This window comes from Silene latifolia, chromosome 5, assembly GCF_048544455.1.
Source record: "Silene latifolia isolate original U9 population chromosome 5, ASM4854445v1, whole genome shotgun sequence".
In the NCBI taxonomy this organism is placed as follows: Eukaryota; Viridiplantae; Streptophyta; class Magnoliopsida; order Caryophyllales; family Caryophyllaceae; genus Silene; species Silene latifolia.
The window spans coordinates 86,911,491-86,921,939 of NC_133530.1; the positions used below are offsets into that span (position 1 = coordinate 86,911,491).

General features: G+C 36.2%; 1 long non-coding RNA gene across 1 annotated transcript; it reads left to right on the forward strand.

Moving 5' to 3' along the window:
• The first annotated feature begins 378 nt into the window (after positions 1 to 378).
• Positions 379 to 1,410, forward strand: LOC141656214 (uncharacterized). Its single transcript, XR_012548427.1, has 3 exons — positions 379 to 483; positions 592 to 907; positions 1,336 to 1,410. It is a non-coding gene; the product is annotated as an uncharacterized LOC141656214 (long non-coding RNA).
• Positions 1,411 to 10,449: the final 9,039 nt, after the last annotated feature.

Below are 10,449 nucleotides of genomic sequence, written 5' to 3' on the forward strand. Positions count from 1 at the left end.
TCGTATTAATTAAATGATGAATTGTATTTAGAAAGCTAACGGTTTAATTATATTCAAAAAATTTGTCATCTGCTCATTAATGTATGTGTGTATTATATACTATTATACCACTAAATTAAAGAAAAACAAAATATTTTTCTATTTGAAGAAACAAAAGTGAGACTATGTGTGGACTTTTTTTTTTTTTTTTGACAACATGTGTGGACTTTTTGGACATGTAAAAGGTGGAATCTACACCCTTTAAAAAGAATGAACTTGGAACAACTGTAGCGATGAATAGTATCGCTGAAAATGACCCTCTGCCGTTGATATCGCCCTTGTGATCCCAGCCCTCCATTTCTCTTTTACTCACAACCGCACCCTTTTCCCATTGTTTCTAACGCTCTATTCCACTCCACTCATTCTCGCCTTCTCCTCCATCTTTGCTTCTCACTCCTCAATACAACTCCCTCAGCAAAACCTAGCATCTCACACTCTCAAAAGGTATTTACTTTTAAATCTTAATCTCATTTTCTGTTTTTTATTTCATTATTATTATTGTTAGGGGGTTACGATATTGATGTTGGTGCTCTGCGAGCTCTGTTTTTGTAGTTTCTTTGCAGTTTAGGCGCAAACAGAGGGAATGGCAGATTGATTTGGGAAAAACAATTAGTTTATGGGGCACGCACATGAAGCAGTAGAGGTGGCGGAACTCGCTTGGTCTGCCGTCGAACACCTTCATCACCACCAACATAATAACCCTAATTCCCAATTTCACGCCGACGAACACAATTACGCTCTTTCTGTGGAACAATTGAACGATATCCGAAACGAGAATAAGCGGATGACTGAATTGTTGGAGCAGAATTTGAAGCTTCTTCAGAATTTATCGTCATCTCCTTGTTTACTCAATGATTGTCCTCCCGATGTAAGTTTGTTCAATTGATGTTCGTGTTATGGTTTTTGATAATTAGGTTGTGTGTGGTTTTGATGAAGTTTGAATCTTTGTTTGTAGATTTTATTGGTTTAGTGCCAGGAATTTATAGGATGATGATTTTAGTGAGATGAATTCATTTATGTTAATACTTAGTCGGTTCCATTTGATTGTATATGTTTTCCGAAGATGTGAGGTATCAATGAAGTATCTGTTAATTGAAAAGAAATTGAGGAGGGATGCGGCAACAAGCCGTATTTAGATTTTTCAGTGTATCTAATCTGTGAGAATTCAGTTTTTATTACGATTAAGTTGATAAGTGAGTTATTGTTTTAGCAAATTCAGGAAATGAGGTTGATAAATTTGGGTCTTGAGGTGTGGTTTGAGCTGATTTATTGTTCTATTGTTTACTGTTTATGCAGCTGCATGAGCTATTGTAGCAGCTGTAGATTCTGAAAAATTCTGGACTCACTTTCATTGCCTCCCCACCCTTGATTTCCCCCCTCTGAATCCTCACCTTCCACTCTATGTTTTATACTCTTTCATTCCCTATCTTTTTCATTTTGCCTCTCATTCCCAATTAATCCGTGTTTCAACCATTCATTCCCTCCTCTTTCTCTCATACATGTCTTCCCTTTAAAACCACACAATTCTTGCCTACTTTCTCCTATTTGCTCTACTTACAGCTCTACTACTTTCTCCTCGATCCTCTACTATTCGGGAGATCAACTCTAAGGTAGTTTCCTTGTTGAATCTTGTGTCGTTCGACTTTTTTGTTGTTGTTGTTTGGTGCCTTGTTGATTCTTGTTTCCTTGTTGATTCTTGCTTTTTGTTCTTACCTTTCTTTAGCTTTCTGAGAAGCCATTTAACTTTGATTACCTTTTATTTGTAGCAAGAATCAACAAGTAAGCATCAAATGACCTGACCGAGTTGAATCAGCTTGACTCGTGGACGTCACTGCGTCAGATTCTACGTTTATTACTTTATCCTTTTAAAAAGTACAATTTATTTCAACTACACTTTGATACCCTAATTCTGAGCCACTCAACCTTGTCAATTTCTAGGGTTTCAGCTTCACCACCTGGCTAATATATATCGAAGCTTTGATTTAGGTGTAAAATTTTTGCTGCCAGTTTGCTATTTTTTGTTGTTTTTTATAAATTGTGTTGGCTTAGTTCAACTTTGTCTTTAATTTTCATTCTGGGGTAAGTTGGGTGTTTTTCTTTTTCATCGGTGGTTTTAATTTGGTTTTAGATTTCTAAAATCGTCTCTAATCGAGAACAATGTGGACTAAACACCACACGACTGGACACTTTAGTCAAATAAGACTCTTCATACATTCTTAGATCTTAGATTAGGCCATATTTTTCGATCTTAGATCTTAGAGTAGGCCATTCTTAGATCTTAGTTTTGTGTGGTATACTGGTATGTGCTATTTTTTGCTCAATCTTTCACTCGCCAGTTTGCATTTCTTTTTATTATTTAGATTGCTTCGCCGATATATTTGCATACTTATGAATCTCGGATTTGATTGAAATTGGTCTTTGCTTAGTTTTCGTGGGTTATTGTTGTTCTTTGCAAATTTAGTATCGTTAGTTGGTTGATTGAAGTGCCTCATTTAACTTTCTGTTGGTTCTTATTGTTATACAGTGGATCACTTGGTAAGCATCGGTCTCGGTCCATGGTTATGCAATTCACTTTGTCAATAAGCTCATTTCCTCTCAAATTAGCAATGGTATTATGACTTCATATCCATTCTCATTTTATTTGTTTCTCCTTTTTGGCAAATCTATTCAAATACGCGTTTTCCTGTAATTTTGAGTTATAATCTCGTGATTGTAGTAGTGCGTGTAATATGTTGAATTTCAACCACTTTTTACTGAGTATTAATTAATTGTTTCCATGTTTGAACAGGAAGTTTATTATTTGGGATGAAGCATACATCAGGTATGGAGGCATTAATGCATTACTATGGTTTCTGGCTTTCTTGTTATCGAAAATTTGTATTCACTAAGAAAGTAGACTTATTGCTTTCTTGTTATCGAAAATGTGTACACTAAGAAAGTAGACTCATTGATTTGACAGGCACAAGCTTGAATATATTTTCGTCGCAGAAGAGCCTGGTTAGGTTTCCCTCATTGCCGACTTAACATTTGTTTTCATTGTGTGGTTTCGTATGTTTGTTAATTGCATATTGGTTTGGTCGAATGTCGCTTAGCTGTTATTGCTGCAACTGTGTGAGGGATTGTGTATCAAAGATGTCAGAACATCGGTTACTTAAGTTGCCTTAAGTAAAGTTATCATGTTTATGGTGGTGGTTTATTAAGGTTAGCATTGCTACTATTCGAACCCTTGGCTCTCTGTGTTGGCCCGTCGCTGAATGTGATCCTTTAGTTTGTTCGTCTATTACTCTATGTGAACCTTTTTGTTTGCTCCCCTATTTCCTTTACATCACCTTCCTCGGCCTGCGCTTGCATCTGCTTACTGTTGTAGTCACAACGCGGTTTGGGGTTACCTGTTTGTATTTGTCGCTCGGCTAGGATTGCCGATCATGCTGGCTGTTGCAATACCTTGGTACCGTTTCTGTTAGTTTCTTAATTATGAGGTGTTGTTCTAAGTGTTTACTTCTCCCTTTAAAGGATTTATTTTATAGTTACAAGAATCGTTTTGATTGATGGATTCAAAGGCGGTACGGATGTCATAGGCTCACGGGGTGATCATTGCTTACTCGAGAGCTGAGGCTCTGTATTGTAGCTGTGATATGTCTTGTGATATGTTACAGGGTTTTTAATCAATCATCTGACAGTTTTTTTTAAACGGGAATGTAGTTACGGTCATTCAATTTCATCTGCATAAGTATCATCTACATGTCCCTTTCCGATTTATGTTGCAGACTTGCAGCTTGGTTACTGAATGTGGTCTTAGGCTTTTAGATGCTTTTATGTTTGGGTTTTAGGGCTTCTTTGCTTAGTTCGTTAGTCTGTTAGGGTGGCGTGTTAAGAATGGTGTGGGTTTTAAAGAGATGTTGGATTGTTGGTTGTGTAATATGTTTGGGTTTATCTCGAGTCTGTTATTATTTTAGGGTTTCCTTGGATTGGATTTGTACTTATTCTTCCGTTGGTGTTTGTTTGAAGCGGGAGTGGGGTTTACTGGAATTTTGTGTTTAGTTTATGTTTCTTTTGCCTGCTATATATATAGTTGTCCGTCGCTTTAGGCAGCAGCACGGGAGATAGTTTGGGTGTTTCAGGAAGACTGCTTTCTGCGTCTGTATTATAGAACGGGATAGTTGTTTGGCAATACTAATACAATTGGCCGGGGTCTGCCTCATTGGTAGTGAGTGTTGAGACTTAGCGTATTATTGCCCTTATGTGAGATCTGTTTTCATTCAAGTTCTTAATTTGTTAATTTATTTTGGTGAGCACGTCATTGCTAACCAATTTCATTTACGGAATTTTTTTCCCTATTTTCCTTTGCAAACCCATTTCAGTATTGTACGGTTCACTTAATGTTAGTTACAATAAGTATGTTTGTAAACTTTAATCTGTCTTAAATACGACGAACTCTTCTGTCTATATTTTAGCTCCGCCTATTGGTTTACATTTAAGTTTGTGTTTTTTAGTTCTTACTAGAGTTGGGGATAATTTCTGAAATAAAATTGGGTTTTGATTTAGTTATAGGGATGGCATCACTTTCTTGAAAGGAATTAATTTAAAGAATTAAAGTAAAACGATAGCAGTAAGAATTGCTCGTTGTTAAGTAGGAGATCGTCAGGAAATGATATCAGTACAAAATTTCAGTGTTCAGAAGGAATTGCTTCTGCTTTGGTATTATACTTGAAAGAAGGGGAAAAAATGCATGATAGATATTTTCGGTCTGTGTGAGCTTTGGTTGCGCAATAGCTCTTGTTATCAATGTGTGATTTCGTATGGTGTAGTCTATGTTAAAGATTTTATTAAAATGCTCCTAAAGTCAGCTGTTGCGAAGCATTGCAAGAGTGTTGGGATTGTAGCTTAGGATTAGTATCATAATGTTGCACCACTAAACTCTTATACTGCCTTTTATATTCCATTTGTCTTCCAGGACTGTCTAATTAGTTTGTAGAACTGACAATTGCCTTCACTTTGCTATAATTTTCAGTGTTCCTCCTTTTTAGCAATCTTTCATTATGCTTCTTCTACCTTATCTCTGTCTGCTCTAAATTCAAGAGCTAAATATAGGCAAAACCCCTCGCTTTATATCTCCATATGTCTTCTTCTTGTGTCGCTTGATTTAAACCTTGCACCCTGGTAGCTAATCTCATATGTCGCCTAGATTCAGCTATTATGATACCAAGCATAATGGAAGACCTTATTGAGATGCCTCTCGCTCGTGATTAGTATTCTGTGCTTGTGTCGGTGTCGTGTTCCAGTTAGACATATGTTTGTGACGGGCGTTATTTTTTCGTTGTTTTATGCGTGATAGATTTAGCGTACTACTAACTTTCGTGGTAATGCTTCGCGATAATTTCAGGTTTCACCTCAGTAGCAACTCCTTTGTTATTAAGTGGTCGGACGACAACCATAAGAACCTTGCAGAGTTGCAGGTAATCGTTAATCGTTTCCCCCGCCTTTCCTTCTTTTACCAACTCTTTGCTTGTCTTTTAGATCTTGAACATTTTCTAAGGCTTATATTTTCGTTTTAACGCTTAATTGCTCCGAAGTTAGATAGGTATTGACGTTTCTGACGATGGACATAGGCCTTTAGGTTGTGGATTAATACATCACTTATTGATGCAACTATTAGAACTGATTGTATTGTGCCACTGATTTGGTCATTGCTTTCAAGCCTTTGTTTATGGCATGACTTAGTGTTTGTGCTAATATTTGGGGTTTTACGGAGGGAACCATTGAAAAGGGAACCAAAAGTAAGGTTATAAAGGCGCTACCAGCTAGATTCACTAAAGGGTCTTGTGACTTTATGGATCATATTTGCTGCTAAAAAATGTTCTCAGCTACTAGCATCAAATTTTACTTTGTATCCCGCTCCCTCTCATTCACCTTGCCGCTATCACAGTGCCCACGTGAATTAATGCACTGATTTTCTATTACTGGTAGCATGAGGATTTTGACTGTGGTCGATTGTTAATTTGAGAAACTCATACTTTCTTATCACTTAATTTGAATGCTTTCCTCGTCACAGGGAGATCTGATTCTTGTTGACCTTCTAGCTCTAAAGCTTGTTGGGAGAAGACACTTGGGGACAGCTTGGATGAGAAGTAAACCTTTTATCTCTCAAATTTACGTGTAAGTTGAGGTGCATATGTATTGTATGTGACCACTATATTTAAATCATGCTTAGGTTTATACAATCAGGCCCAGTACTAGAACCTAGAACCTGGCAAGACGGGCGTTTTGGCGGTGTTCGAATACTGAGTCACTTTAAGAGTGGGAGTACATCCTCGAAGTTGAAGGACTATAGCTCAAATCGACAGGAGAAGATCGAGGAGATGAAGGTAGCTATTCACATTGCATTTTTCAAGAAGCCTTTTTTTAAATGGGAATGTATCTTAGGGAACACGTAATTCTAGAGGTAGTCTTAACCGCTTTAGTGATTTGTTTCTCTATACAAGACTCGAACCTTTTAAGTCAACATATGTAAATTCTCATAGGAAGGGACATATACTTATGGCTCACTATCAGTATTAAATGTAAAACCTTCGCCTTACAAGAGACCTTTGAAGATGCATAAAAAGATAACTAAGGCTTAGGGTAACCTATTTTGATGGCAGGGTTGTTTTCACTACTCATTTAGGCTAAGGCGCAAGAGTCAGGGTTGAGTGTATTTGTGGTATAATCATTTTAAGGATCTGCTTCTACCAGTAAAAACGAAATCCATAGTTGTTTTGACGGGTGAAGGATCTCTAGATAAATGTTAGTAACTTTAGAGAAACATGCTTCATATGCAGTGTGTGTATGGTACTTGTCTAATATGTCAATTCATCATTTGCTACACTGATCTGTTTGGAGCAATATGGCTACTGCAATTTTAGAATTTATGTAAATGGTTGGTGCTTATTAATTTTGTTACAAAAATCTCGCCGCTGCTGCTTTTTTTTAAAAAAAAAATGGGGCAGATATTGAAGAATAAGTGGGTGCTCAAACAAGTCTGTCTCTCTAATCTAAACACAAAACAGTTCAGGCTTATCTTGTCAACTTCCGGTACACTTTTGTAACAGGTGCACACTTTCAAGCATCAGAAGGAAATGTTTCAGGTTAAATAGCCCAAAAATAGTTGTACGAAAAGCTGTATCGGAAATAAAACTAGCAGTTAATTTCTGGGTGTAGCGGATAGTTACATATGACTACTAGACAAACCCTACTCTTACTCCTTATTCCTTACTTTGTTCCATCTTAATCTTATGTAGCATGTATCATCGTGCCTTTATTATGACTATACAGTGCTGCACTGTCCAAATTCGTGACCCAATTGTAAAATTGTACACTCCAACCCCTAAGTCATCCTATATGAATTTGACCACCCAAAATAGTGGAGTAAGGTTCCCGATATGTCTAATAAATGGTTTAGACCAAATTGGCAAAGTAATTAACATTCTATTCTATACGCCAACGCACGGTACCTCAACAGAATTTCAGTTAGTCTTTTTTGTAAATGATAAACCGAATTGGGGCTCCGCGCCCGGGAGGGCGCGACGCAACGACTAGTTAGTTCAAATGTGAGGTCCACAGAGTAGCAGCACCTAGAGCCTAGAGGTCATGTGCCCAAATTGAAATTATCCAAATTGAAACATCTAAATTAGGGTTAGAGTTATGTCAAAGTGTTAGTACACACTTAATTTCAAAATGTTCCTAATATTTTTGTTTCATAAGAATATGTCCGAGCTTGAAAACAAAATAGGAAGAGATGAATTTGCATGTTATTGTAGGTTGAAGCTTCGTTTGACAAGGCATTTTAGGTACCTGATTTGGTCAAAGTAGCTTATTTGATCAAAATTTCAGGTACCTTGTAAACGTTTGGCAAGTAGCTTATTTGACAAAATAAGCTACCTGAAATGAAATGCTACTAGAGTAGCATTTGAGATTTCAGGTACCTGATTTAGTTTGATTTTCCTTTTTTACCCTTTAAATCTATAATATTAAATAATTATCATATTCTTTTACGTCATTTCATTAAAATCAGTTACATTTTCAGTTAGTTTGACAAACATTTTTTTATATAATCAACTACCTTATCAGTTCCTAATTTTCAGCTACCTTATCAGTTACCTTTTTAAGTTTCAGTTAGCTTTTCAGTTTTCAGCTACCTTTTCAGGTTTCAGCTACCTTTTCAGTTAGTTTTACCAAACAGAGCCTGAGTATGCTCGAACTCGTATGAGTTTCATATATAAGAATTTTATATTGGAGAATTAGAGAAGATTAGAACTCGTTTTCCTTCGTTTGGGTGTGACTCAGGCCGTTGTTGAATTTAATACTGGAAATATCACTTTTCCGGCCTAATAGAGTTTCTAAATCAAATATACTCAGTTTCTCCATCAATCTTTGTATAACATTCAATTGATCCGCTATATCTGAAAAATAATAAACAAGTTTTAAAACACGTTTGTTACGTTTTGATTTTCATTATCCTTTCTCTAAATGTATTTTTTTGTGTGTAAAGTGTAAACGAAGTCATTATAATAATAACTGTACGTTTTGATGACGGAATTTCAACCGCTAATTGTAAATACGATATTCAATCAATAACAATTACTCCCTCCGTCCCGATCAATTGTTGTCCTTTGGTTTTGGCACAAAGACAAGAAAATAGAAAGAAGCCAATTACTAAATGACAAGTGTAACAAATTGATTGTGAATAATCAAATTGTTCATCAAGTTCATTCTTAAAATATAAATGACAATAATTGACTGATACACCCCAATATGAAAAAGGACAACAAATAACCGGGATACTTCTAACATTTACAAATCTCACAAATCTAGCTACTATCATTAGCATTTGCAAGCATTTCCTTCAAATCAAATGGCAAAATGAGTCACTAATAAACAAGGCATGCTTAAGATTTAAGAACTAGGATGTCATGACTCATGTAGGATGGCAACTAAGGTAAGGCTCTTATTTTTCTATTTCTTGACAAAATACGCATTTAAAGTGCATCTTTATGCATGTCTTATTATTCTAAATTTAAGGCTGCTTGATTAAAATAGAAACTACTCTAAGCTGGCTTCGATAGAGATGAACGTATGTACGTACGTAAACAACTGTCATTGAACCTCATTTTCAAACATCACAATTTACAAATTCATAGTGTACTCAATTGTTTTCTGTTTTTACTCCATTCCCAAAACTAACAAAATACTTAGACACGCATTTGTACTTTGAATTATTATCATGATGTGATTTTCTTCCCCTAAAGAGAAATCAATGAAATCCTATTCCTAGGAAAATAATATTCAAACCCAAGATTGGGTACGTGGATCGACCTTCGTGAAAAATATCGTCTTTTTTTTTTTTATTATTATTATTGCTCTGTCCTAATTAATTATCTACTTTTTTGTTTTAAGCAAAATTGTAATACACAAAAAGGACGTAAACAAGAAAAAATAATATATATCCTTAAAAAACGTATTTATAGAGTTATAGACTATAGCAGTCGAAAAAACATTCAAAAATGTTAAATTTAAGATGTCAATTAAGGAAAAATAGATGCTTTTAATTTATCTACTCACATAAATAATATTTGACTCGTTGTAAACTTACGACGAATATGCCCACCATATCCATAAATATCAAAATTGTTCATTACAGAAAAGCAACAGCTAGTTTGCTGACATACCAATGCACCCATACTCGGACTAGAGGTGATCAAATGGCCCAAGCCCATTGGCCCGGCCCGGCCCAGCCCGCTTTTTTGAAGGGCTTGGGCCTTTTATTTTGGCCCAAAAAAGCCCATGGGCCGGCCCAAAAAAGCCCTATGTACTTTTGGGCCGGGTTTGGGCCAAGCATTTGGCCCAAATTTTGGCCCGGCCCGGCCCATATTTATTAATTAAGGAATATTTTTCTTATAAAATTTCTTTAAGTAGCGTAAATTTTATATATAATTCCTTATAAACTCGTGTATATATTTATTGAGATTTAAAAGCGATGTTCACGTAACATAAATCATATCTACTAGATATGATTAAACATTATAATGTGTCGATGATTGTCTTTTATTCTATTTTTGGAGATTAATTCATATGTATTTCATCATATTTTGTACGATTTTTTTATACTAAGTGCACATTTAAAGTACAAGTTGAAGGTATTATACTACTTATCTCGTTCGGTAAGTCGTAAATTTTAGGGCCCGAAAAGCCCATTTAGGCCCAAAAGCCCGATTTAGCCCATAAGGGCTGGGCTTGGGCTCGCTAAATAGGTCCTCTCATTTGGCCCGGTCCGGCCCAACCCGCACATGTGGGCCATTTTTATCATCACGGCCCGGCCCAAGCCCACATAGGCCCGGCCCATGATCAGCTCTAACTCGGACGTAGGTAAATACT